The sequence below is a fragment of the Mus musculus genome, chromosome 18 (assembly GCF_000001635.26).
Source record: "Mus musculus strain C57BL/6J chromosome 18, GRCm38.p6 C57BL/6J".
NCBI classification, from domain to species: Eukaryota; Metazoa; Chordata; class Mammalia; order Rodentia; family Muridae; genus Mus; species Mus musculus.
In genome coordinates this window covers 28,096,091-28,119,318 of record NC_000084.6, presented here as the reverse complement: position 1 = coordinate 28,119,318, position 23,228 = coordinate 28,096,091, and the positions used below count along the sequence as shown (strand labels likewise).

Here is a 23,228-nt window from a genome sequence, read left to right as displayed (position 1 = left end):
CTGTTAAGAAATAATTTGATAAAGGGCAAGAAGGGAGACAATGGAAGGATTCTAGGGAAGAAAGTGATGGACATGATGTAATTATATTATAATCTCAAAGATTAAATAAATAAGGAAAGAATATGTTGACAATTTCAAAATGAAAAAAGTAAAGTGAACATGTTTACAACAGTACTCAGAACTAGGAATAAAGTCTTCGGGATGTTTAGATAAAAGACATTGACCACACAGACCTAGCAATCCAAGCTGTTTGTTCTACCCTTTCCTTCTCTTTTTTACATTTTTCTAAAATTATTATGCTGGACAGTTTCATGTCAATTTGACACAAACTAAAGTTATTTGAGAGTAAGAAACCTTACCTTAAAAAATGATTCCATATGATCTCGTTCTTTTGTAGGCAAACCTGTAAGGCATTTTCTTGATTAGTGAATGGTGAGGCTGACCTATCACATTGTGGGTGGTGTCATTCCTATGCTTTTGTTACTGGATTCTAGAGAAAGTAGGCTGAGAGAGTTATGAGGGAGCCAGTAAGCAATACCCCTCGATGGCCTCTGCTTTAGCTTCTGCCTGTAGGTTACTGATTTGCTTAAGTTACTGCCTGGAAACCTTTGATGATGATCAGCACTGTGGAAGTATAATCCAAATAAACCCCTTCTTTCTCATCTTTCTTTTGCTCAGAGTATTTTTCATAGCAATGATAACCTTAACTGAGACAATTGTATGTGTTAATGTTCACCAACAAGTCGTCTGCCATTTCCACATGAGTAGGACAAATAAAATGTGATGCAGAACAAAGCTTCCTGTAGTCTTTGGAGTTGTAGCTAAAGATGGTCTTCATCTGGTAACTGTTTTACATTCTTCTCCATCAGTGCTGGGATTACAGGCATGCACACAAGACTGACTTCATGTGGTCTGGATGTTTATCCCTGAGCTTAGTGCATGCTGGTAAATATTCTATTATCTGAATAATCTCTCCTTTCTATGTGTTGTTCCACTTTAAAAAAAGTGATGTTTCCAGTTCAATTCTGATAAAATTACACATTCTAATGCTATGATCATTAAAACCAGCCAATCCAGAACACTCCATGATTTCATTATGTATAAGGACTGTGTTCGTTTGGGTTTTGCTGCTGTGAGCATGCACCATGACCAAGGCAACTCTTAGAGAAACAACACTTAATTAGGGCTGACTTACAGGTTCATATGTTCACTCCATTATCAAGGCAGGACTATGTCATTGTCCAGGCAGGCATCCTGCAAGAGGAGCTGAGAGTTCTCCATCTTCATCTGAAAGCTTCTAGAAGAATACTGGCTTTCAGGAAGCTAGTATGAGGGTCTTAAAGCCCATACTCACAGTGACACACCTCCTTCAATAAGGCCAGACCTACTACAACAGGGCCATACCTTATAATAGTACCCCTTCCTGGGCTGAGAAAAACCATATACAAGCCATAACATTTAACTCACTGGCCCCAATAGGCTTGTTCAAACATATGAGTCTATAGAGGCCATACCTAAAAATAGCATAATACAAAATGCATTTAGTCCAACTTCAAAATTTACCATAGTCTACAGCAATCTCAACAAAGTTAAAAATCCAAAGTTCAAAGTCTTCTCTGAGATTCATCCAATCACTTAACTGTAATTCCCAAGGAAAGACAGGAAACCAGCTGGACAAACTCCAAACTCTGCATCTCCATGGCTGATGTCAAAGAAGTCATCAGATCTCCAACTCCTTTTTATGTTTGTTAACAGCAAGAAACTTCTTTCTCCTGGGATGGTTCCTCTCCAGGTTAGTAGCTTTCCTCTGCAGCTAGCCCATGGCTCTGGCATCTTGAACATCTTGGGGTCTCCAAAGTGACTTCAATGTTACAGCTTCTTGTTTCAATATCTGTCATCCAGACATGATCTTCTGGGCTCTTCCAAAGGATTGGTACCATTTCTCTAACTCTGCTCTCTTTAGCACTCTAAGCTCAGGTTGATCTACTCCACTGCAGCTGCTGTTCTTGCAAAGGTCACTCCTTTGTGTGACCCCTTCAGTTCTGGGCCAACAATTGCAACTGAGGCTTCACGTTCACCAATGGCCTTCCATGGCCTCTCCTAGTGTCAAGTCTCAGCTGTTCCGCAGGATCCCTTCATGCCTTCAAAACCAGTACCACCATGATGACTCTTATACATTACCAAGTACAATTACAACTCAAAGTACATACTCAGCTATTTCTGGATCACAGCTTCTTTGTGTTCTCAGAAAACACTTCCCAGAAGTTTTATCCTCAGTGATGCTGGTCTCCTCTTAATCATAGCTAATTTTTTAACTCCAGCTAACCAGCATCAGTTGTCCCATTAGCCTCTTCTATTCTGGAGTGTAAAGCTAGAGCTATGTGGCCAAAGATGCTGAGTTCTCCTGCTTGCTGAGGCTGGAACATGGCCAGTCCCCTGTTCTATTACATTATCAACAGCTTTCTGTTTTTCCAACACCTTCACTGACTAAGCTTGGCTGTTCTGGAACTTGACTATAGACTGACTTTGAACTCAAGAAATCGGAATGCCTTTCTCTTAAGCATTTGGAAATAAAGCCTGGATTTAAGTTTTTCTTCACCTAAAACTTGCTCTGTTCTATGTTGGCCTTGAATTCAGAGATCTGCTTGTCTTTGCCTTCTGGGATTAAAGACTTGTATAACCATGCCTGGTCCTAAGTTTAGCTGGGCTGGATCTTGCCCCAAGGTCACTACTCTCTTAATTCAATTAATTAATTAATCCTGTTTAATCCTTGAACACAGTATTCAGTTTCATTTCACTTCTTGGTACCGCTTTAATACTTGAAATATATATAAAATATTTTTTTCTTTCTCAGCTTGCTATGATTGTTTAAAATGCTCTTCATGAGACTTAACTAGAAAACAAAGTCTATGATGGGCATTGCTTAGACTTCCTTTATGAATGCAATTAACCAGAGTCTCTTCACCTTAGCATCAGGCAGACTTTTCAGACAAATTCAATAAGTAGCCACATTCTTCACCAAAATATCACAAAATCAGTCTCTAGGTCACACATTGAAATTCTGCACTGAAATTGCTTGGGCAAGGTCTGTACAATTTAAATTACTCTCAGTAACAAACTCTTCCATATTCCTCCTAGACTAGCCCATCATACCCCATTTAAAGCATTACATTGTTTTCTAATCCAAAATCCCAAAATTCACATTCTTCCAAATGAAAGGAAGGTCAGATCTCTCACATCAATACTCTGTTCCCGGTATATTAGTCACAGAACTTATGGAATGTCTCTCTGTATTATGGGAATTTATTGTGGTGACTTATAGTCTTTAGTCCAACTATCCCAACAGTGGGCAGAATCTAAGAATGCATGTCTAAGGATCTAGTAGTTACTCAGTCCCACAGGGGTAGTTTCAGCTGGTCTTCTGGGCTCCAACAGATGTTCTGGCAAGTAAGTGCAAGTGGCTGGAGAAGAGTGACTATTTCTTCTGTCAATGTCCTTTTGTAGGCCTTCAGCAGAAGTTGTGGCCCAGATTAAAGGTCTGCACCACCATGCCTACCTCTGGGATTTGCTTTGTCCTAGGCTGACCTTGAACTCAGAGATCTCCTTGCCTTAGTCTCCTGGGATTAAAGGCACATACTACCCTGCCTGACCTAAACTTTTCATGGTCACTGTACCTCAAGATATCTATGCTAAGATCCAGGCCAGAAATGTTTGTCTTCCTGCCTCAAGATCTGGATCACAATTATGCCCTCCAATGCTAAACTGTAGTTCAATCGAGATGTAGCCAAGATGTTAACCAGGTATAGTCATTAAAATGACAAGCTTTCCAAATAAGAAATTGAACTTTGTTTCTTGTTCCTCCCTGATCCCAATTGGTTACTTTGTTTTTAATTTTATTTGTCTTTGGTTTTTCCAAAGAGATTGCTATCATATGATGTCTTCTAAAGCATGAAAATATTGTATTCATTTATATTTCTGATTTCTCCTATCATATTATCTTAAATATCTTCTAATCTTTAATTATGCTAGAGTGCTTTATGATACAGAAAGCCATGCCTCCAATTCTACTTTAATAAATTCCATTCAATTATTTACTCTTAAGATTATAGCCTCACATAGGTCATGCTGGCTCTCTGGATGTCTATATTCCATATATATGCCCAAATTAAATATACTCCTATTGGGAACATACTTTAAATGGTATGGAGTTTAATACTGGACATAGATTTATCCCTTAAACTTTTCCAAAAGGTGCCCATTGATGCCCTGTAGCATGACACATAATCAAATTATATTTAAAAACTATCTTGCAATGGTCTAACTAGCAGGATGGCATAACACATAGAGAGGTTGATGCCAAGAGTTAAAAATGTGAGTTCAGTTTAGTCACATGTGTGAAAGAAGGAACTGATTCTTTGAAGGTGTCCTCTAACTTCATGTATTTATTACAGAGGACATCTATGGGTGTGCTTACATGCACACACATATACACATATATTCACACACGTATAGGTACAATATAATAATAAAATATACAATATAATAAAGTTCTCTTCCATGAATAGATGAAAGTTTGAAGGAAATCAGTGACAGCCATAAGTATTTTAGGCCCGCAATAATTGAATCTCCTTTACTAAGTGCAGAGAAAGAACAACAAACCCATTCCCACTCAAGTCAATCATCTGGGTAGTGATGAGCCCATGATTTTGCTTCTGCCTCCTCCTCCAAAATACGATAGCATCTCTGAGGTTCTCCTCCACTGAGCAGACGCTTCAAATGAGAAGACATTTAAAGCCTGTTGGTTATAATTTACATCGTATTAGTCTAAATAAAAACATGCATTATCAAAAGTAAAATTAAATGATCATCATGTTAATTAGCTACTTTGCTGTTATTATGAAGTTTATTGTTCCAATTGTATCATTGTAAATTGGAAAAATTCTAATTGTTCAGAAATCCATGTATTCATTTTGACCATAATGTAACTTCAGATAAATGTCATTTAAATAACAGCAATTCAAGAGCTTCAGATTGAGAGATACTAAAGGATAGAACCTTCTTTTTTCAGAGAACACAGGGAGGGACAAAAGGCTGAAAAGGATGTCACTCAATGTCATTCTTGAACTTTCACCTATGTAACTTTAAGGGGCTAAGATGGTGCTAATGCATATACGCAACGGCAACCACACAAGGCATGGTAACATGTGGTACCCATCAGTAAACCCCAGACACTCATAAGCAGGGATGCTCAAAAAGACAGGAAGAAGATACTCTTCTATAAATATGAATGAAGTCATATCAATGGAGCCTTGACTATAATTTCGATTCACTCCCTCAGCCATAATTCAATTAAGGAGAATACTATTTTGATTTTCCTTCTTTACTGCTTCCAATATGATGGATCCGTAGTTTATGACCTTGCCTTTTAAGTATTAATGTTATTCTTTTAAAGTTTATTTTTACTTGAAAAAAAGTTGCATCACTTTCACTTATGAAATCACACACACACACACACACACACACACACACACACACACACACACACCCCACTGACCTATTTATGGCTTCAGTTATGGGTCCAGGGCTGACCACTCTGCATTTAAATAAATTCAAGAGTTTTATCCTTGGGAAAAGCTAATTCTTGCTCCAGCAGTCATTAGTTGCCTGTAGTTCTTTCTTTAGAGATGAAATACCACGAAATTTCTCCCTTAGACATTAACATGTCCACTTGTATGACCCATTGTTCTGATCCTGTTTATTAGCCATTACTAAAAGGGATGAATCACAGTCGATTTCCTTGTGTTTTTGTTTGTTACTATCTTCCCAACCTAAATGCATGCAGTGTGACTTATCCATTGTGACTCAATTCCTCAGGACCTGTTGATTTGTAGGCTCTGTCTAGTTGTAGCTTTACTGTTAAGTGACTCTTATCTAATTAGATAGCTGTCCATGGCTACCAACAAATGAGTAGCACTTATCATTGTTCATAAAGGCTGCAGTTGAGTAGGACTATTGAATTACTCCTTTCCTTACTGTGAAAGTATTGGTCTGATTCTTTACTTTAAAACCGTTCATGTCAGTTAGTCCTTACTTAATTTTCTCTTATACAGTTTCATAGTACATAGAGTACTCATAATTACTTAAATAATTATTTACCAATCAAGCTTCAACAAGTCAGATATTGTAGGGGAACTCCAATACACTATCTAAAAATTCTTTTCCATGAAAGAGAGAGCCTCAGATTTCTCATTTCAATTTTTTGTTTCTGTTTTCACAAAACTACCAGAGGGAAATCTAATAGATACATTTTGTCTTCCCTGTCTTCTTATCCTTTTAAATTTGAGTAGTAATTCTATGCATTTCAAAATAGAGGCCAATTGTATGTCAGTGATAAATTGTTCTCTCTCTCTCATATATATATATATATATATATATATATATATATATATATATATATATATATATATATATATATACATCTCCTCACTCACACTTAGTCTTTTCAACTCTGGTTGCTGCCCTGGCTTTGCTGTTCCTATTCCTCATCTTCATATTGGTCTGCCAACATCTGTATCTTTTCCACATTTAATTCTAAAAATATATGTTCTGTACCTTCTTGTTTCATTGATTGTTTTACTCGCTGAGTCCTTTCTGCTTTTGAAGTCATCTTGCAAATCCATCTAGACATATTGTCCTCTATGGGGCTCTTTCTACATTCATTGGTCTAAAAGGTCTCCATTGGCAGCATCATCCAAACAATTATTGTTTTTCCAAACAGATAAATATGCTGTGGAATGGAGAACAGAGATAAAAGTCTATGTGAGTTCATCCTTAAACCCGGATTTACAGAAATAGTGATACAATAAGCAAGGCAGAGATTTATAGTACCAGAAATAAAAATGTCTGTATTTTTAGAGGGCTTGGGAGGTAATGTTGAAAATGAAGAAAAATGTCATTTTAAAATATTGGCCATTCTTGTTAGAACATATAAAATATGGCAATTGCATTATTCATTTACTATACTCTCTATGAGTTCAACCATTATCTGTGTGTTACACCAAGGCACTATGGACCTTGAAGAAGAAAGTCCAAAATATCTTAATTATTTGAAACATGCATGGGGAACAATTCTCTTCCTTTCTGATTTGCAGAAGAAGGTAACTCTTAACCTGATTTGCTGCCATGTACACCTTCCTTGTTTACAGAGCAGTAGTTAATAGATAGGATGCAATCAATATCACTTGGCCAGTTAGAGTACATCCTATACTGGCTACAATGCCAACTGTTTTTCTTTTTAAATAATACAGTAACCAAGTTAAATAATAAACAATAGCCCAGAGAGAGGGAACCTTGAGTGTTTTATACAAAGAGGGAAAAATTGGCCTTTCTGTTGAATGTGAAAAAAATTTAGGAGTTTATAAAGTAGAGTTCAAGGATTTCATACATCATGGGAATGAAGGCTCACTGTTTACAAGGTTCCTGTAATTATTCGTAATTTTAGAAGCCCGTTTGAATATATCACCGTAAAACAATGAACTATTTAGTAAACATAATAAATATTTGCTTAAAAAGCAATACAATATTGAACTGTGGTAAGAGGGATCATCTTCAAAGGATTTTTGAATCATGAAATTGGAAGAGAAAGCACTATTAAATGGAAGATTCTATTATTCACATAGCTTTCCAAGTCTGTAGAAATCTATTTTATGATAAAATATGTTTAAGAGCAACTAGAGCATATAGTGATTATACTTAAACATGTAACAGAGAATCAATGCAGCTATGTTTACACTTCCTGAATTTCTATCGTAGAATGTCCTGAATTTCTATCATAGAAATTTACCTGTAGCTTATTTGCATATACATTGACAGTAAAATGACCTCTCACTTCATGCACTATCATCCATGGACTCCCTTGTATTTAAGTAAATAGGCAGTAATCTTGTACAACTTGAGAATGTGGTAAGAGGTTTCAATACCCTTTTAGAGGCAATGTGCTATGAAAGAGAATTGAGGACATACACTTCTTGGTTTGGTGAGAGTCTCTTGCACATTTGTATGTTCTCACCATCAATATGTCAGCCAATTATAGCAGCTTCTGGTGGTTTCATTTTTCAGGAAACTTCAGCTCTAGTGCCATGTAACATTGTATGCTTTGTTACTATCTCATGGACGCCCTTTCTTCAACCCTGAATACACTAACTTAGGGCATGTGGACTACACTGAGAATGTTGTGGAAGGCAATTCTGATTGCTTATATAAAGACACCTTTCTGAGAATGTGTCCCAGGGTGTTGCAGGGCATAAACATGCAGAAGGTATGTCTTGATAGATCAAAGAAACACCTAACTTTGCCTTGGCTGTCGACATAAGCATCTCGGTGTGCAAATATCAGAAGTAAGACATATCCATGAGAACTGAGAAAGGGAAGTGACTTGGGGAGAGCAAACACGTGGATCTAGCCTTAAAAGTCCCTACAGCGTTAATCACTCCACTCTACATCTCTTGATGGAAGGCAGCCTAGTCTGAGAGCCAGGAGGCCGAATTTTGTCCTGGTGCTTAGAACATCAACTGACAGTTACTCAGGAAAGCAATTGCTTTGAATCCTTAACATATTGTGGTTATTCTATCTAGCTCCATCAAAAAAAGAAATAGACAAGGGAAAGTGCCATTTTTATTCTTCAAAGTATGTTTAATCAAAAGTCAAACCCCATAACAAAGAAGTTATAATGATTTTTCAAAATCTACTCTGGGATTGTCCTTTAGACTTAATTTTTCCACAAAATTGTCACCAATTAGAATCAAAGTCATAGAGAATGTTCCCCAATCAGGAGAATATTACCTCATCAGAAATTGCAACCTTTCATAACTTATTTTAGAGTAAATATATGAAATCAACAAGAGAGAGATGAATATTTTAGTATATGTTCATATGAATATTTATATTTTGATAGAGAAAGATATTATTAATAGTTCTAGGATCAAAGTAAAATTCTCCAAAGATAATTTAGTTTTCTGACTACCAGAAAAATAAGAATAGAAAAATCTTATATATGTTTATGCAGGCTTTTCTCTAAGTATGTGTTATTTGTGTGTGTGTGTGTGTGTGTGTGTGTGTGTGTGTGTGTTTGAGTGTACAATGGACATCATATGCATTCATGCATGTTTATGTTATATGTGTTTTTGTGTGTGCTTGTATGAATATGGCTGTGTTGGTTATATGTTTATTTATATGTTTGTGTGTAGTTCTCTTTATTTGTGGCAAATTATGTGAGTGAAAAAATATGCACTTATCAATTTCTGAATTTTTATTAATTTTGTTGACACTTCTAGAAATTTTTTTCTAAGCCATAAGTTGTAGAGTTATGTTTTGCTTTGACCATTCTGATTAGAAGACTGGAAATGAAGATTTTAACAAACATATGACATCTGCCTAGCAGGAGAAATGCTGTTTGAATTTGGGACACCCAATGAAGAAATCTTGTATGAATCACTACATGTTTTTATGTTCAGTTATTTATTTCAGAAGCTTAAATGAGAACTACCATAAAAACCATTTGCAAACTGGTGATCTATGTTTAACATTTCTATTCACCAAAAATCCCATTTCTAATCATGGAACAAACCTGGTTCATAAAAGTCAAGGCATTAGAGTAGGGAAAAGGATTTCAGGAGGCATTTAGCTATTGTGACAGGCTAAGGACAAGAGGGTTCCTGAATAGTTAAGCAATCTCATAGAAGCATCTAGAGTCTGGCCTGTGTGTTATTGAAAAAGCAGCAGCAGGTCACATTTCCAGTTAGGTCAGAAACAAATATTTAATGTTTTTCAAATAAAATATGTCTGGACCCTCATAGCATCTGAAGAAGATATAAAACTGATAACAGCCAGCATATGCTGAGGACTCCTCAAGTGTTCAATGAACCACTGCTCCGGGTCAAACTGTCACACTGGTTGTAGGAGAAAAGTGAACCTGGCCGGAGGAACACCAGAATTTCAGAGTTTCTCTACTACCCATGTATTCTGTTTTTTGTTTTGTTTTGTTTTGTTTTGTTTTGTTTTGTTTTGTTTTTGTTTTTGTTTTTATGCTAGAACTGTTTAAAGATGCAGGGAGGATCTCTATTCAATATTCTAGCTTTGTTCCACCAAAACCTGTCCAGCTGCCAAGATAGGAGGCCCAAAGTGTTGCATCTTAGTTCCTTATTTCTACATATATCTTTCTTCAATGGCATTTAAAAGACAAAAAGCACAAATCATAAAACATGAAAACCAAACCTGGCTAAATTGGAAGGAAGTGTAATTTGTTAGAGTGTGTAAGGTGAAGCATCAGAGGGAAGTACCGTCCCACCGAGCTTCTCATATTCATTAAGGTAATTTTAAGATGAAGACAGTAAATAGTAATATTTTGTGATTCACAATAGAGGTGAGCTCATACACACACTCATAATTCTGTTCTTATTTCCTTCTCTTGGGGGGTGAGGATGTAGACAAGTGTGTGTGAGCAGAAGATTTATTGTATAGACAATGGATAGGTCATACTTCAACATGAAGTGTTCCGGGAGGTAGCTCTTCAAACTTCATTTCTCAATTAAATGGGGATAGGAGAATTATGGGCATTAATCCTCTTTGAGCAGAGACAGGGATTAAAACAAAAACATGTTTCACCTAGTCAGTAACCCCAGGAATCCCGGAGACTGGAGCTGCTCAGATCAAATTTATTTTGAGAGCTCATTGAAGTATTGGAGCTCCCTTTGATTAGATGGTGTCATGACGAGCCAGCAAAGTACAATGAGGGAAACATTGCCGAAGGCTTCAAGATACTAGCATCTTTCTTTTTTTCTCAGACATGTAGCCTTTTCATTCATTTATTTATTTTAATTTGGAAAATTTTTTGCCCTAGAAAAAAAAGAGTCACATGAGGTTCAATTTGTGTGTGTGTGTGTGTCTGTGTGTATGTGTTCTTTGGATGCTAATAATTTGTGTTTGTTTAGAGAGCCTGTTCTCTCACTGATTCTCTGCCTTATGATATATGATATAATTACAATTGATCTTTGACCAAATCCTTGGTACAATGGGATGGAAATCTCTTTTCAAGTGCCAAGGTTATACTTAATGACACAGAGATGTTTGCTAAGGTTTGGAGACTCTCTTCACAAAGCTCTGACTGACCCCAGGATTGACCGTGTGACTTTTTTATCCTTTCATTCATCCAACTTAACATCATGAAATATGTGACATAAAAATTTGCTAATTATTAAAAGACTAGTAGATACTAGAGACCAATGCTAATGTGCTTTGGTCTGGAAAAATGAGAGATCTGATGCAAGGGCCATGTTTGAAAGCATGTCTGGGGTGTTTCTAGATGTAAAATGTGACTACACCCACATGCCACAAGACTGAACTCTACTGGGTTTCTGCATCTTTCTGAGTTCCTGTCTGCTGTGCTCTAAAATGGATTTTCTGATAGAAAAGATCCTAGAGACTATGTGACTTTTGGGTTGGAGGTGGGGAATAGGACATCATCAAGACTTGTTGTCACTCATTGTAGCTCAGGTGATCGGAAATGTAAATTCCATCATTACTGAGGGGGTTTACAGAGTAAACCTGAAACTTATTCTAGTTAGAAGCCTGAAAGGTTGAAGCCTGTCAATGATTGCCTAAGGGTTGGTTAATTCCTTTTGTAATATCTAGTTTGGCTAGGGGGCTTAAAAAAAAAAAAAAACCTCAACCCTGAAGGGAAGATAGACTCAGGACGTAGGGCAAGAAGGTTAACTGGACTGGGCTAACACAGAATACTTCTGCTGTGAAACCAATTAGTGAATGAGCTACCTGGAACTTGCACTGACCTTACGTGAACTTCATCGAGCCACCTCATCAGGGTAATCCATACAATTCATTGGATATTGATGTCTCTAACTGGATCACACATCATGAAGACGAGCAAAGCAGTGCTGAATAGATTCTGTGCTTTTTCCTGGGGCTGAGTGCATGTTTGGAATATATTACAATGCATCCTCCATTACAATCAAAAGTAACGATAAATAGTTATATAAAGTGAGAAGTAACGTAAATAGAGTCACTAATCATAAAACTTTCCACTGTTTTTGGTTGTTTATAAAGACTCTCCCTGTGACAATCAGGTAAATAACCAGAAATGATCAATGACATTTTGGTGAAGAATGCTACACTGTCAAAAGTACATAGTCAACCAAGGTATGGAAAAGCCAAGGTGAGTTATTGTCAATGTATTGAAAGAAAACTGTATTTGGTACTATATTGAACATAGTGTGTCATTTATAATCATAAAATGTAAATATACACACAACCTCCCCCACACACATACACACACAGTGGCCCCCAGCTTTCTTCCTCTCCAAGTCCTGATGATTTTCTGTGTTTTGTTCCATGTTGAAGAGAAGCTCTAGCACAAGGCAAAGGTCATATTAGATTTCTTCCCTCAGTGACTCCGTTACTAAATTAGTAATGTAGACACAGTTTAGGAATGTAGCTCCCTACCCCACAAGGAGAGGAAACAAAGGGGCATCAGCATCTCTGCCGAGATCAGAGAGAAGAGCTCAAACTAATCAAGAGTTTGCACAAGGATACGGACTGACACATTTCAGACCATCAAGTAAGTTGGTTAACTTCGATGAAACTGTGAACACTTTTTAAGGATGTTGGACTTAATGCTCCTTGTGATTGGAAAAGTTTAGGCCTGAATTCCCAGCTCTCACTTAACTGAATCCTAAGCAGAGCATTATCTGAAAAGAAATGTATTAGGATTTGTCTTTTTTTAAATATATGGAAAAGCATTGATCGTTAAAATCTTTCGAGTACTTAGGACAGGCACAAACTTTATGATTTGTTCTGAGGTATAGTACACATGTGGATTAATTACAAGTAGTGCCTAGTCCTATAGAAAGTTTATATATACTGGCAGGTCTTCTGGAGTCATATTAAAAACTTGTGAGCATTGAAATAATATACATACAAAGAGCACTAAATAACTAAAGATATAAAACTGAAAATAAAATCTTGTATTATATATTTATGTGTTTACATATAACATATATGATAGACACACACAAACATATATATATATATATACACACATACATACATATATATATATGTTTTTTGTGTGAGAGACAACAATTAAAGAAAAGGAGGCCATAGTTTTTTAAAAAGTAGGGGGCCTCAGAGAGTTGGAGAATGAAAAGGAAATGTGAGGAAAATATATAATTATATTAATTTCAAAACAATTAAAATGTATTAACAGAGAAACAGAGAATGAACTGGAATGAAGTAGTAGCATGATGGCCACAGAACAACAGCCCAGAACACTATCGTTGTTTAAGTATTAAATACATGGCAGTAGACGGGAAATCACAAGTCATGGGTGAAATATTTTATTTGAGATAACACTGTAGAATGTTGCTAGAATCAAGTTAGCATTTAATGATTTACTGGAAATAGTGATAGTAAAATGGTTCCAATCAGCAATGCTATGGATCCCAGTGCTGACAAAAATGTAAGAATTTCTCTTTTGGAAAAATCCTGTAGCAGGTTGTTATTGTTCATTCCTCTAGTGTCTCAACAAAAAATAGACATGAATTTTAGTTGTTATTTGGATACTTATACAGATTGGTTTAAAATTTTAGAATATCTTTCAGTCTAATATATTTAAGAATGTTTTGCCTGCTTGATTATACATTGAATAACTTGACTGCTTAAGAACATTCTTTGAGGTAGATGCTCACTGTGTAGCTCTGACTGACTTGGAGCATGAAGAGACACGTGTGCCTCTGGCTGAAAAGTGGGGGCTTTAAAACTCTTATCTGAACTTAAACTAAGCATGAAAAATGTGAATATCATATTATATGCAGTGCTATTCCATTCCACATTCCCAGCACTGTTTTCTCTTGTACTATCTGCCTAACCGACATGTTATTCCTTTTGTCAAGATCTTTCCTTAAATCTCTGAACACCTTCCCCTTATTTCTATCTCTACTATCCATGCAGCTCATTCAAGAAAAGGTAAACATAATTTAAAATAGTTTAGATATGCAAAAGTGTGAAGGGTTTTAGATATTGGTTTAATCAAAATGACGAACATAGATGCAGAAAAATACTGAAACATTTTTTTTTTTTTATTTTTTGGAAACATATTCCTGGAGTTATCCTTGGGGAGCACTTAAGTCAAAGAACTATTGAAGTTGCTTCTCTTTATGCAGCATCATGGTAGGCAAACAGAGGCTTTCTGGTATATGAAAAATGTATGGTTCATTTCTATATTTAACAATATATATATATGAGTTTGGGTGAGTCATGTATGTTTGAGTAATACAGAGTAGTAGAAATGCTTTTATTTCTGATTTATTTCAATAAAATTTTACTGTCAAAATGGAAAGATATGCTTATCTAGAGAAGGACAAGGGTTGCCTTGTAGTTCACATTACATGTCCTCTCTCGAAATGTCCTTTTTCTTTCTCTCTGGCTATCAATTTTCATGGCAGCTTCTCTGTGTTGATTTCACACAGATGTCAGCAGTAGGTGACACTATTGTTGGAGACTTACTATCCATACCTTGCCTTTCCCAAAATTTTGAAATTTGAAATTGTTGGTTTAGAATGTTTCAGAAAACCTTTAAACAAGGCAAGTGCTGTCCTCTATACATTGGTGGATTTCCTCCTAGATTTATATTGGAGAGCTGTGAGCAAACAACCTGGAGAGAACAAGGGGAACACCTCAGAGAACTGATATGTCCAAGGTCCTCTTACCAAACATTTTGGAACACAGCCAGACTCTTCCTGAGTTCTGTGTGACTTCATATTGCCTTCTAAAACGTCCAAAGACTTTTAATTTACACAAGCAGCAGTTCTTCAATTTGTCCAAAAAATGCTATAATAGAAAAATGAATAGAATTTTACAGTTTTAGTCCTGGCTCCTCACTCTTGGCTCTTGAATTTTATTGCAGTTGCAAACGCAGGTGCCAGACTATCCTTGAGTTGCTCTTTACAATGGATACATGATAAACTTTTAGCGATTTTGACAACTCCATAAACCAAGAGACTGATTTTCATAGCCCAGAATTATTAGCGTCAACCCAGTATAAACAATACTGGGCAAGAGTTTTTTTGGTTTTTTTTTTTTTTTTTTTTTTTTTTTGTGACTCCATAACCAAAGCAGTAGAAAATTATTCCAACATTAGAATACCAAATTGGAATAAGACAGAGAGTGCAAGCCCATGACAAATTTGATTCATTTTCATCAAAGGTCTTCCGCTTATGTATTTTGGTTTTGTATAGTGTGTAGAATAATACAACAATCCTTCTTACAAATTTCAACTTTTAGTGAAAACAATTTCTAATAATATATTAACCACCAGTAATTTTATTTTATAATAGTGTCTACCTTTCATATTTCCTCTTTGTCTACATATCATCTTTCTATCTATACATATGCCTATTTATCTCTTATTTTTTGATCTACAAATAATCTACATTGTCTATCAGTCCATTCTTTTTACCTCTACGTATATAACCAAAGACTTCAAACACCTTTAAAATAAGTTAATATACATACACACATGCAGTGAACCACATTGTTAATTTCAGCCAGTCACATTAAACTATTACTCAATAATTTCAACAAAAGAAAGGGAGGCAGTCTGACAATTTTCAGGACTCGGCAGGAGTCATTCTACTTAGAATTGGCAAGCAATGCACTAGATTCCAAGAAGGATGCCATTGAGTGTAACTTTGATATCATAATTTAAATTTGTTTTTTCAGAAGTTAGAAGACAAGACTAGGCATTTAAGTGCCTATTATAGTTCATGTTGTTATAATGATGAATATTACATATATGATGAGATGAATTCAACATATTCTCAGGCATAGGACATGTGTTTATCATCTTCTCTGCTATTGACTACAATCACACTTATCCTCCTAGATTTTGACAGTGGAAACGATTATACATGTAGTGTTATCATCACTTAATATAGGACTTATTGAATATGACTCAATAAATATGGGAAAAAGATGATTCAAGATTAACTGTATCATGGTGTAGCTAGAGACCTGGCTTGGTTGGAAAGTTTCTGTTGTGCAAGTGTGAGAATCTGAATAAAAATCAAAGTATTCTGGTGCTTGTCTAGAACCCTTGCCTTGGAGGATAGCAATAGGCAGGTAAGCCCCTGAAGATCAGTATCCTGCCAGGCTAACCAAACAAATATGCTTCAGGTTTACAGGCAAGTCCTTTGTCATAAAATAAAGTGGAGATAGGTAAAAGTACCCACTATAAAATGCTGGCCTCCAAAGGCATATGTACAAATATCTACATGCACACCAATAGATTACATACTACATACATCACACAACTATTATACGACACATGCAAACATGTGTGCACATACTCATGAAAATATGTGCCATACCAAACCCCATAATTCTTCTATGATACGGATAGAGTAATTTTAGTGAGTGAGCGACAGGGAATTGTAACCAAGCATGTGTATGTCTATAAGAACAATATTTAGCACTAAAGGGAAAGAGTAATTCTGGGAAAAAATGTACTATACCTCAGCAAAGTTAAGCAGCTGAAATGTGGATTTTCTGCATGTGTCCAGTACTTTGTGTATGTAAAACTGATCATGCAAAGGCTTGGGAGGTTACTCACTCAGGGTTAAGAACATGTCCTGCTTTTATAAAAGACACAAGTTCAGTTCATGGCACCAACTTAAGAAAGCTTACAATTGCCTCTTACTACAGCTTTGGAGGATCAGACATCCTCTTCTCTCCTCCTTAGGCCTTGGCACTTATGACTCATGAGCACACACACACACACACACACACACACACACACACACACACACACACACACACTATCTTAGTCAGGGTTTCTATTCCTGCACAAACATCATGACCAAGAAGCAATTGAGGAGGAAAGGGTTTATTCAGCTTACACTTCCACATTGCTGTTGATCACCAAAGAAGGCAGGACTGGAACTCAAGCAGGTCAGGAAGCAGGAGCTGATGCAGAGGCCGTGGAGGGATGTTACTTACTGGTTTGCTTCCCCTGGATTGCTCAGCTTGCTTTCTTATAAAACCCAAGACTACCAGCCCAGAGATGGTACCACTCACAAGGGGCTCTCCCACCTTGATCACTAATTGAGAAAACACCCTACAGCTGGATCTCATGGAGGCATTTCCCCAACTGAAGTTCCTTTCTCTGTGATAACTCCAGCTTGTGTCAAGTTGACACATAAAACCAGCCAGTACACACACAAACACAAACAAACATAAACACAAGCACATGTTTTGAAAAATGGATCTGGCAAGTTCCTTTCCCCAGGATTCTTGAATATGATGGATAATTTTGAAAAATTCAGTAACTACCATTGCTTTCCACCATCACACACACAAAAAAAAACTATTGATGTAAACAACTAGATGGTCTATGTCCATAGTGCTTTGCAGAGGCTTTGATACTCGTATCATAACCCATGTGTAGATCAGACTCTGTTCTCAGGATGTTTCTCCTCAAGCAGATCTTAGTGTCTTTAATGCTGTCTCAAGCTTTCAAATGCGAGTTTGGATTGTTAACACATCAAACTTTTTCCTTTCCAGACATTTAACTTTTTAAAAAGCACAATTCGGCAACCCCGTGAGAAATCCAAGAGCTGGGCAAATATTCTTTCTGAGAAGCTCTGAGAAACCTGAGCATGGGATTCCTCCATGAACGTTTGCAAATAGAATGTTACCTTTAATTCATCCTTGCGTCCTTTGAATAACTGTTTTGTTGTTTCAATAAAGGTCAGAAAGCTTATTGCACAGAGAAAGGTTTGCTCAGGTTTTTTTTTTCAATGAACACAAATACAAACTGTGGTTCACTGGTGGCTTTGAGATACACAGTTTTCTTTTCTAAGAAGCGGTAGCATTTTTAAATCACAGTCTAGATCCCAGGACATTCTGAGCCCTCATATAGACTTATGTCGGAGCCACTACTTTGGGATGAGAGCCATTCTGAGAATGAAGGAGGAAAACAACTGGTGATGTCCTTTAGTTGAAATATTCTATTTAAAGTGATTATTCTTGCTTTATTATTAATGTGTCCAGTGTCTGTCTGTCTGTCTGTCTGCCTGTCTCTCTCTCTCTCTCTCTCTCTCTCTCTCTCTCTGTGTGTGTGTGTGTGTGTGTGTGTGTGTGTGTGTGTGTGTGTGTGTGTGTGTTATGTATGAACATCTTGGTACATGCTACCACATGCCTATGGAAGATAGAGAACAATTTTAGGGAATCATCTCTCTCCTTCCACAGTGAGATGTGAGTTTCATGTGCAGCAAACCCTTTATCCACTTTGCCATCTTGATGACCTAGAGATTGCTCTTTTTTATAATTTTTACTTGATTATAATTCTCACATTTCCTTTCACTGTAACTATGCAGTTTAATAGGTAGTAGACATTGATAATTTTCATTTGTTACTTTTGAACCCAAAGCCACCAATCTGGATTCTGAGTGAAATGGTAGTGAGAATAGAGCAATGATGCAGGAAAACACTCTGGGCTGATGCAGACCTGCACAGCTCCATATGCACATACTAGAGCAAGCATCCTTTTGCTCTAGATCTTTTGAGGCAGGTTCTGGGGCACACATTGGACTTATTTTATAATTACTAAGTTTTTTTCATTTTTTAGTTTTGAAATTCAAACACTGTTGTCTTTCTTCCCTTTTCTCCTTCCAAACTATCACATTCAGCCTTGTGCTTGCTTTCAGATTCATGTACTATATTCCTTTAACAGTTGTTATATATATCACGGATTTCTCTTTTACATACACACATATATAAATATTAATGTGTATATATGTGTGTAATATATATAATGTTCACAAGACTGGTAACCTGAGATTGGTACCCACCTCCCACTGTGGAAGACAGGTGACTTTCAAAAGTTGTTCTCTGACTTTCATGGACATACTGTGGCATGCACACATGTGCATATACACATACACATATGCATCACAGCCACATATATTATGTATATATGATATATATTGAACATACATATATGTATATAATAAATACATATACTTAATATGTACACACATATATATTCCCAAGTATTATATGTGTATGTATATATATTGTATATATATGTGTATATATATGTGTATGTATATATATATTCATAAATCTACAACACAATCATCTGAGTTGTATAGTTATGCATATTGTGTATAATCTCAGTTGTATAGTTATGTGTATTGTGTATGTACAATCACATGGCTGACCACTTGGTATTGCATGATGATCTGTGACTTCTCACATGGGTTTTGACATGTTATTCTCTCCCTTGACTACTTTGACTACCTCTAACTGTTATGTTGAGCACTGGCTGAAGTGCTTTGCTTGTGCACTTCTGATATAATTAGAGATTTATCAACTTATCTGGAAAAACTTGCTTTCACAATAGTTATATATATATATATATATATATATATATATATATATATATAATAGTGGTGATATATGTTCTTTGATCATTTATTGAATGTCAGGAGGAACTGAAAAATGTTTGAGAGGCTCGGGTTCATGTGGTGTTAAGTATTGCAGAAGGAAAAATACCAAGGTTGGACAAACCTGTCCAGGCTACGCAGATCAGAAGTGGATGTCAAGTGTCTGTGGATGTTTTCATCCCTCTTCTTTCATTACCTGCTATGACATCCACTCTTATAGTTATCTGACTTCCCCAAAGCAATTTGGGAAATGTCAGCATGTGTTCATATAAGTTACACATATTGATAAACAGAAAACCACCATAGAAATACCTTCCTGAGTAAAGAAATTGTCGTTTCATTTTATAGGGAGTTTCTGGAGTTTTAAAGATGTTAAAATATAGCAGAATCAACATTTATCTGAAAATTTAAGTAGAACAATCCTGCAAGCAAAAGTCAACCATTCCTTAACATAGTATAAATCTGAGGATATATAAACTTTGGTTTTTTCCTCTGGGCCTCAGTTATAAAGTGAACTAATGTGAATAAGTTAGCTCTTATATTCATGGAGCTGATTGAGTATTGCAATTTCAGAATCTCTAGTAGCCTAATGTAAACCCAATCATAACACTGGGAAAATGGACTTCCAGTCTTAAGTGTGCATACAGAGAATGGTCGTCAGAAGCTTTGAGATATGCATTTGGCATTGCAGCTCAGGTTACAGAATCTGTAATTCAGCTTTGGGTTTTGCCTCTCTAGGGCTCCAAGCACAGATCAAAGGCTTCCCATTTATATTTTTTATGGTTGCTTCTTAAAAAAAGAAGCCAGTCTCATGCCTAGATCTTCCATATTGGTATTCTCCTATGAGCTGATCTCAACCTTTCTGACACAGAACTCCATGTTTGTGCGATCTGCATGTAGACTAGCTCAGCCACTTGCCACAGGAAGTGACACCTCCATCTCTGTTCAAAGCCCATAGTACAGATCTTGGAATCTAACCTGGCACATACCTACTCTGGAACTCAGGTTGTCATTTTTAGTTCATTTTGGTAGAAGATCTTATCTAGGAAGCACTCTCTACTCATTCTGTATGATGACAAGGGAAATGCTTTGACAAAAGTGACAAAAGGCTGCACATAGTTAGCTGGAAAAATTGAACAGGGACAATTGTTTTTCAAGGAAAATTAACATTTAATCATCTGTCTGTTTTCTATAACCTTCACTGCTATCTAAACTTCATTATATTATTTACATAATTGTGTATTAACATACTGGTATACTGTAGAATACCTTGAGTGTATTATAATTTTTTTTAGCAATAGAATCACATCAATTCCCCCCTTTTTGTCGTCTCTGCAAAACTTTCCATATACACTTACTTGTTCTCTTTCAAATTCATGCCCATGTTTTCATTTGATTGCTATTAGAAACACTTAGTTGGGCGCTCACACACATATGATCTATAAATGCATAAACACAACCACTCAGTACAGTACCACTTTTAAGGCTGATCATTTGATACTAGACGAAAATTAAAGTCTCACTCCTATTTCCCAGTTCATTTTAAAATATTGTTAATTGAGTTGAGGGATTCCATGGAATAGATAATTAGATAATTTAAACACGATTTGGATTGTGTTCAAAATTAAAATAAAGTTCATTTAATAAGATTCACATTAAAGAGAAATGACCAGAGCATGTCAAAGAATAAATTGTGAGAAATAATCGTAAATGTAAGTACGAGTAGGTGCTGGGTAGGGATGAGTCATTATACAGGCAGGAATGGTTGCCAAAATCAGGATGACAGGAGGAAAGAAAAGAATGACAACATGAGACAACCCACCTTAGAGCCCTGCTGATCACACATGCATAAGGCCTAGGTAATGCTGTGTTCATCAGGACAAAAGGACCATAGTTTTAATAAGTGGTTTGCAGTTTATATACCAAATCATGTCTGGGACACTACACAACTGGAGCAGTGGAAAACCTATGCTTATCTAAAATAAAACGTTTTCAAACAGTGTTTTTTAAAGTAATGTTGGTTTCCTTCCTGTTTAAATGTCATGCCAATAGGATACCTTCTCTTTTCTTTGCCAATACATCTTTGTGGTCTAGCTGACACTCAGATGACACGTGCAGTTTATTGTTCATATTCTTTGAATATGTTTCGCTGATCACCTCTCAACACCCAAATTATCCATCTTGCTTCTACTGAATCCTATAATTTTCTGTTTCTAAATTTTAAGGTCCTGTAATATAAATTATTAGCACAACATTCTTAATCAATAAATCGTAATTACTATAACTCAGTAAATTAGAAGTCACAAGCTACCATACTGATCATGACAAGGTTATAATGCATAATCGGCACCAGTAAGTATTTCTATTCTAAGTGGAAATAGATAGAACGTGCTCCTCATATGCTTAATCCACACACAAGTGTCATTAATGCCACAGAGAAACTGAGGCAGATATCACTCACACTACAACATTTCCATAGTCATTTAGTCTTCCACTGCAGATAATCAGAGGGTGGATTGTATTTTCCTCAGACTTATGCTATCAGAATCTAGCACCACAGATCTGGTGTGAAGTAATAATATGTCATCCACCATGCCAGCCTCATCTTAGGTTGACTTTGCAATGATGTTTTGCACCTTCTATGGTCTTCCCGGGAAAGGTGTGTATTCATTTCAGTGATTCTTCAGAAACCAACAATCCTCCCCCTGCAGTGGTTCCTTCCAGTGAGCTGAAACAGTGATGTAAAGCCTTCAGCATCCATTATCCAGGAACTGTCCATTCATGACTCCACCAAGCTTAAGTGACAAGCCCAGGAACACTATGGGTTGGCTGACCCCTAGAAAGGAGAGTTGGTATATGCTGTCCTTGAAGCCTGGGTGAATATAAATATGCCAATGACATTTTAAAAACAATTACAGAGAAAAACAGCCCAAATATATTCTGTATAGATTTATTTCCAAATGAGTAAATACCAGTAATTCTATCTTGTTTAGTATAAGAATTTTAAAAAAGGTGGTGTTGACATTTGCTTCCAAATATGCAATTTATAAATGTATGCTATATATACATGTTCACAAACACATACTTTATGAGGCACTACCATCTTAAAATAAAATATTTATTCACACATGTATATACACTTTAAACTATACAATTAGCTGAGAGTTCAGCCGCCAAGGCTTAGGTTATACACTCCATGGTGTAGAATCTGTGAGGTCACTTTAATGCGTAGATTGCAGAAGTTACAGGGACAGGGTTATTGTAGTTCTTGTTGCCATGATTCTGAAGTTGTTTCTCTCAATGGTTTCACTAGGTGATCCAAACACCTGATCACTACTTTAAAAATATTTAGGCTAAAAATTCTTGCTAATAATCAAAAAGATAGGAAATTTCAAGCATTTCTTCACTGTCCACAATGTTCTATCTTTCTGTCTTATAAAGGCAAACACCTCTTGAAGAGGGCCTGCTTCCTCCACAACCCTATCTTCAGTCCTGCAAGCTTTGTGTCCAATGATACAGCGGTCATTCATTCAGTTCATTCTCAGAAGAGGTTCCTCGTAGGAAGAAGCTTGTCTAGTTTGTCATCTAGATCAAGCAGAGCATTTTAGCCTAGGCCCTTAAATAGAATTACATTTTTTTCCATTGAAACCAACTTAAGTACAAGAGAAAGATTACTGTATTCGATTTTCAACTATACCTTACTGAAAGTGAAGC

The 23,228-nt window shown here is 36.3% G+C and overlaps 1 long non-coding RNA gene across 6 annotated transcripts in view; it reads left to right on the top strand.

Annotated features, from left to right (window-relative positions):
* Positions 1-23,228, top strand: part of Gm33860 — a 91,709-nt gene that overhangs the window by 42,342 nt on the left and 26,139 nt on the right. For 3 of the 6 annotated variants that reach the window (XR_877261.1, XR_386133.2, XR_877257.1), the window contains 2 exons: positions 12,118-12,226; positions 17,629-17,840. The exons of 2 other annotated variants lie outside the window; for them this stretch is intronic. This is a non-coding gene — a long non-coding RNA (predicted gene, 33860). Of the gene's footprint in view, positions 1-12,117; positions 12,227-17,628; positions 17,841-23,228 lie in introns of those variants that run through there. One more of the 6 variants, XR_003952582.1, reaches the window with a different exon arrangement.